Source organism: Salvelinus sp. IW2-2015, linkage group LG18 (genome assembly GCF_002910315.2).
Source record: "Salvelinus sp. IW2-2015 linkage group LG18, ASM291031v2, whole genome shotgun sequence".
In the NCBI taxonomy this organism is placed as follows: domain Eukaryota; kingdom Metazoa; phylum Chordata; class Actinopteri; order Salmoniformes; family Salmonidae; genus Salvelinus; species Salvelinus sp. IW2-2015.
Genome location: NC_036858.1, coordinates 45,416,884 through 45,423,655, shown reverse-complemented (window position 1 = coordinate 45,423,655; position 6,772 = coordinate 45,416,884). Strand labels below are relative to the sequence as shown.

Sequence of the window (6,772 nt, the reverse complement as noted above, 5' to 3'; positions counted from 1 at the left end):
CATTCCATTATTATAATTCATTACACCCACACTTCCATCCAAACCTCTTTAAATCCCGTACAAGTACCCGCCTCTGCCAGTAATGAACTTGGCCTCAGATCTTATGTTAAAATGTATTATATATAAATAAAACACCCATATATCATTATATCAGAAGCCATCATGATATATAGAAAATCAATATACCACTGTACAGAACAATATATTCTGACACCAAGAAAGACAGCATAGGAACAACAAATAAACAAATTTGAAGTCATTTCAGGATATCTAATCCACATATTCATTGATTTTGAATGCGTTCCCATTTCCATATATCTCAGAGTGTTAGACTTCACAGCTGTGCTCAGTAGTGCTATTGAAAGCTTCACTATGGTGTTGATGCAGTTAGTGCCCTCTGTCACTGACAGACAGTAAGCTTTTAACTTCCCACGGGAAGCTAATTAAGAAGCAGAAATCAGCAGTGTAGATTCTCACACATTGTTATGGAGCCATCATGTAAAGTGAGGCTCTGCACACTGCACATCATCCCTTTCATGAGGCCATAATGTTGTGATCCTTAGATCTTTTTGACTTGGCAATAGCACCCTCTGCTGTATCTGTGGTTATAGTGACCAATGTGCGCTGACAAATACTGGACAGTAAGGCTCTAGTGTTTGGTTTATTCTTGTTCTATAATATCAAAACCAATGCCGGCCAAGCTAAACTAAAACTTCCTTTTCTCTTTCATCTCCATGTTCTCCCTCTTCTGGAATATTCCCCAGGCTTATGGTTTTATTTGCCTGTACATTTAGTTGGAATTCTGTCTTGCCACTGTCAACTCAGATGTAAGGCAAGCTCAATCTCAGTGCATAAAATATCAAATAAACCCAACATTTGTGGATGACATGTTTGAATTAAACTATGATGACGACATGATGATGAAACAGCAGTTTCATTCATGCCCTTGGTAGAGGACGAAATTTGAAAGTTGAAGCTTAATTGGCAAGTCTACAAGATGATGTAATGTTTCTTGTCATTTCAGGTCATAACTATACTACTAACTTATTCTACTGAGCCATTTACTTTCTTCGTATTCTTATATATATTCTTACAAAAATTGTTGTTGTCGAGAAGGAACCTGCAGGTAAGCATTTCATTGGACGGTGTATACCATGTGTATTCTGTACATACAACTAATAAAACTTTAAACTAACACTCAGACGATCGGGGATTGAATGTGTGGCATCAGCAGAGAAAAGGTGGTGACTGAACTGTCCCTTTTCTTTAACTCTAACAGACATTGTGGAAATGGGTGAGAAGGCAGCTAGCCAGACATGGCAGCTGATCCCATTAGTTTTACTGTCACAGCTAGGGCTTCTCCAATCTCTCCCTGAGAAGAAAACCGCTCTGGGAAGAGAAACACTTCATTATCCAGACACCCTGCACCCTGTTGGGAGACTGACATTTGCCTCAGTAAAAAGGTTCTCTTGCATCAATACACTCAACCTGTAAAGTTCAAAGGCACTTTCACTAAGGCAATGAGTCTTACATCTTTAGATCAAAAATGTCTCACATATAGCTCTGCTTCATATTGAACTACATTATGCCTCACCAGTGAGATGATTTGCCTAACTGCTAGTCTGTTTTTTTATAAACAAAACAAAGATAGGCTACTGATTTTGTTTATTTAGAGCCCCAATTAGCTTTTACTAATTGCAACAGCTAGGCTACTCTTCCTGTAATTCAACATATCAAACGCTAGATCAGTGGCGCAGTGGTCTAAGGCACTGCATCGCAGTGCTAGCTGTGCTACTAGAGATTCTGGGTTCGAGTCCAGACTCTGTCACAGCTGGGCCGTGACCGGGAAACCCATGGGGCGGTGCACAATTGGTCCGGGTTAGGGGAGGGTTTGGCCAGCAGGGATGTCCTTGTCCCGTCGCGCACTAGTGACTCCTGTGGCGAGCCGGGCACAGTGCACGCTGACATGGTCGTCAGGTGTAAGGTGTTTCCTCCGACACATTGGTATGGCTGGCTTCCAGTTTAAGTGGGCATTGTGTCAAGCAGCAGTGCGGCTTGGCTGGGTTGTGTTTCGGAGGATGCACGGCTTTCGCCTCTCCTGAGTCTGTATGGGAGTTGCAGGGATGAGACAAGACTGTAACGACAAATTGGGGTAAAAAATATAAACAAAAAACACTAGCTGAGTTATGTGAATGATTATCTTCCTGCCTCATGTTCATAGATATACAGTTGAAGTTGGAAGTTTACATCTTCCATAACCATACACAAAATAAATTGAAACTCAGTTTTGCACAATTCCTGACATTTAATCCTAGTAAAAGGATTAGGTCAGTTAGGATCACCACTTTATTTTAAGAATGCGAAATGTCAGAATAATAGCAGAAAGAATGATTTATTTCAGCTTTTATTTCTTTCATCACATTCCCAGTGGGTCAGAAGTTTACATACACTCAATTAGTATTTGGTAGCATTGCCGTTAAATAGTTTAACTTGGGTCAAACGTTTTGGGTAGCCTTCCACAAGCTTCCCACAATAAGTTGGGTGAATTTTGGCCCATTCCTCCTGACAGAGCTAGTGTAACTGAGTCAGGTTTGTAGGCCTCCTTGCTCGCACATTCTTTTTCAGTTCTGCCCACAAATGTTCTATAGGATTGAGGTCAGGGCTTTGTGATGGCCACTCCAATACCTTGACTTTGTTGTCCTTAAGCCATTTTGACACAACTTTGGAAGTATGCTTGGGGTCATTGTCCATTTGGAAGACCCATTTACGACCAAGCTTTAACTTCGTGACTGATGTCTTGAGATGTTGCTTCAATATATCCACATAATTTTCCTCCCTCATGATGCCATCTATTTTGTGAAGTGCACCAGTCCCTCCTGCAGCAAAGCACCCCCACAACATGATGCTGCCACCCCCGTGCTTCACGATTGGGATGGTGTTCTTCGGCTTGGAAAACTCCCCCCTTTCCCTCCAAACATAACGATGGTCCTTTTGGCCAAACAGTTCTATTTTTGTTTCATCAGACCAGAGGACATTTCTCCAAAAAGTACGATCTTTGTCCCCATGTGCAGTTGCAAACCGTAGTCTGTATTTTTTATGGCGGCTTTGGAGCAGTGGCTTCTTCCTTGCAGAGCGGCCTTTCAGGTTATGTCAATATTGGACTTGTTTAACTGTGAATGTAGATACTTTTGTACCTGTTTCCTCCAGCATCTTCACAAGCTCCTTTACTGTTGTTCTGGGAATTATTTGCACTTTTCGCACCAAAGTACCTTCATCTCTAGGAGACAGAACGCATCTCCTTCCTGAGTGGTATGACGGCTGCGTGGTCCCATGGTGTTTATACTTGTGTACTATTGTTTGTACAGATAAACGTGGTACCTTCAGGCGTTTGGAAATTGCTCCCAAGGATGAACCAGACTTGTGGAGGTCTACAATGTTTTTCTGAGGTCTTTGCTGATTTCTTTTGATTTTACCATGATGTCAAGCAAAGAGGCACTGAGTTTGAAGGTAGGCCTTGAAATACATCCACAGGTACACCACCAATTGACTCAAATGATGTCAATTAGCCTATCAGAAGCTTCTAAAGCCATGACATAATTTTCTGGAATTGTCCAAGCTGTTTAAAGCCACAGTCAATTTTAATGTATGTAAAGTTCTGACCCACTGGAATTGTTATACAGTGAGTTATAAGTGAAATAATCTGTCTGCAAACAATTGTTGGAAAAATTACTTGTGTCATGCACAAAGTAGATGTCCTAACCAACTTGACAAAACTATAGTTTGTTCACAAGAAATTTGTTGAGGTGTTGAAAAACGAGTTTTAATGATGTACACTTCCGACTTCAACTGTATGATGATTAAGTGATAATGCCCTCGAAGCCGGTGTTTGGAGGATATATTTTCACGTGCCGATATATCCTCCAAACACATTATCACTGTTATACAACGTGTTACCAACATATTCAAATAATGATTGACATATTTTAATTAAAAACATTATTATGATTAATTTATTCATACTCTTTCTACCTTCCAGAAGATATAGTCCCGAAACAAATCTAGGGTTGCTACCCAAGCCGGCTGGTCGTTCGTTCTTGTGGTTCGGTTGTCAGAGACGCGACCCAGTCGTTCAGTCTTTTTGTTCTATATCTATGGATGCGACCCAGTCATTCGTTCTAAATGTTGCATTGCCATACTGGCTGGCAACGTTCTTGTTATTGCTTGCTAGCTAGCCAACTACGGCTAACTTACATTCACGCCAAACAGTGCAGAAAGAATAACAGCAGTAGCTGCATTTGTTTAAGCTGTTTTCTAGTGACATTTATTTGGATGCATCCATAACAATGAGCTAATGAGGCACGATTTCGCCTGGCATAAAAAGTGGTCTCTCTTTAGGACACTGTTGTTAGAGCTAGCCAACAACACAGCTAACAAAATAACTTCATTTCGTTTCACCTTTTTTCAATTTACATTTCTTTGTATATATCCATAAAGATTATGCCAGCTGATTCGACTTGCTGAGAAGCGCTGCCTGCCTCACTCTCTCATCCCGACTCCCGACCCCTACACGTGCATTACTATCGAATTTGGATATCGAATTTGAATATAAACTTGATCTCCACTATAAAAACATTGAGACATTATCTCACATTTCTTTTAGACTAACATTTAGTTTTCAACAGCGGAGATTTGTATAAACCTTCAACACCATTCCATTTACAGTCTTCACTGCTTTTAACAGCAAGCATAATACCTCTACTGCTTCATGCCGCAGCACGACTCTCCCAAACAATTTCCCTAGGCCTCTGCTCTCGCGGTTTATGAGTTTGAGTTCTCAGAGCAAAACAAAGATTATGCCCTATTCACAGTTGATTTAAGGTGGGTGACTGTTCACAGTGGAATGGTGTTGATTACTTTATTCCCTCCAAGACTCAAGCTCCACGAAAGCAAGGTACAGAATACATTATCTCAAGTGTTGTTTTGTTTTCATACAGTCATACATACAGTCACACTGTATATATACTTTCTGTTTTTCCTACTGTATTATTGACTGTATGTTAAATAAAGGTGAAATAAAAAATTTGCACTTATATTGCCCTGTTCCGAATTCAATGAAGTTGCAGACTTTTTCAAGACTTAATTGTTGCAACAAATTTCACAGAGTGAAACTCAGAAAGGAAATAGCTTCCTTTCTGGGGGGGTTGTAAGAGTTGGCTAACTGCATGGTGTGACAGGATGAGCAGCCAGGAGTGGAGTTAGGCACGTTTGAAGAGGCTGCAGCTGCAGACTCTCCTCTCCTCCTCTTTGGATATGCAGACAGAGCAGAGAAAGCTAGGTTGGTAAAGCATCACTGCTAACGCTTACATTAAGTTGCCCCTATAACTATGTAACTAACACAGTAATAACTGTTAACAGTAGTTACATAGATTTTACTACATACTACATGATAATAGTGGTTGTTGCGAAAGCAATTATTACACAATTGGAACAAGGAATGTGTAATTACACATTCACTTGCTGAAGGTTATTCCACATGTGTAACTACAGATGCCATTACACATTCTCTTGTTCCACTATGTAACTAATTTTTTGTAATTACACATTTGAAAGTCACCTGTGAATTACCATGTTAATATCTCTTACTAAAATATGACATTGTTAATTACAAGGTGCCACTACCATGGAATGTACTGGAATACCAGGGTTGATAAATAGGCTAGGACCTGGTAACAACAATTGTAACAATGCACATCCTGTCATTAACTACCAGTCATTTTCAAATAGTTTATGACCTGGCTCAAAAGCTATACCGAATCAAGTGTAATGTAATAACAATGTATATACTTGTAATTATCATGTAACTACCCAAGAGCAAGCAACTTAATGTAAAGTGAAGCCCAGTAGGGTATAACCTGTATAATTACCATGTAGTTACAATGTAACAACCTTTGCAGACAATCAGCTAAACAGGAGAAATTAGGAGACAGGAGAACATTAGGTTTAAACCTTTTTAGTTACATTGCACTTACAATGTAGCAATCTTTAACAACCAACTGTAATTACAATGTTGTTACATGTGATATACATGTACTTACGATGTACTTACCCAGGAGCAAGCAACTTAATGTAAAGTGAAGTGACATTTTAATTACAACGTAACAACCTTAGGCTAATAGGTTAACCAGGAGAAATTTCTTTAAGAGATTTGACAAAGACACCGATCAAATTCAATTCCCCATTTCAGACTCAAAGCTATAACTATTATAGTTAGTAAAACGTACTAACAGGGTGGTGGTAAAGCTAGCTAGCTAAGCACTGGCACAATGTCAACACATTTAACAAATCAATAAACATGACAAAATAGTCATAAAACGTATGAAACATTTCACATTTTTGAGACTTGGATTGCACTTTTGCACATTACAAACCTTTATAGGCCTAAACAGGAAAAATTAAGAGACAGAAATGGTATCCAGGATCCTTGGCACATCCATGCCCTAACCCCTGCCCTTACCTTTTAAAATGTCAACTTCAGTGGGGGTAGGGACGTCCCAAGGATTCTGGATAAAAATAGCACGTGACCTCTATTTTGGCTGCAGAGGAGAGTGTGAGAGGTCAGTGTGACATCACTTCCTGGTGAACTCTCACTTCTACAAAATCATTTAAATAAACTTTGAATACAGTTAACCTTTTTGTCCACTATTAATAAATAGATGGAAATGTGGACGTTTCCACATTCAAAAGAAGAAAAGAAAAATAAGAACGCCATTTG

At 39.5% G+C, this 6,772-nt stretch overlaps 1 long non-coding RNA gene across 2 annotated transcripts; it reads right to left on the bottom strand.

Annotated features, from left to right (window-relative positions):
• Positions 1-313: 313 nt before the first annotated feature.
• On the bottom strand, positions 314-6,529 carry LOC139029161 (uncharacterized). 2 transcript variants are annotated; one of them, XR_011481446.1, is made up of 3 exons: positions 6,429-6,529; positions 5,925-5,962; positions 314-2,104 (listed from the first exon to the last, which is right to left on the bottom strand). It is a non-coding gene; the product is annotated as an uncharacterized lncRNA (long non-coding RNA). The 2 variants fall into 2 exon arrangements; XR_011481447.1 differs by lacking the exon at positions 314-2,104 and adding an exon at positions 4,693-5,302.
• Between the last annotated feature and the right edge of the window lie 243 nt (positions 6,530-6,772).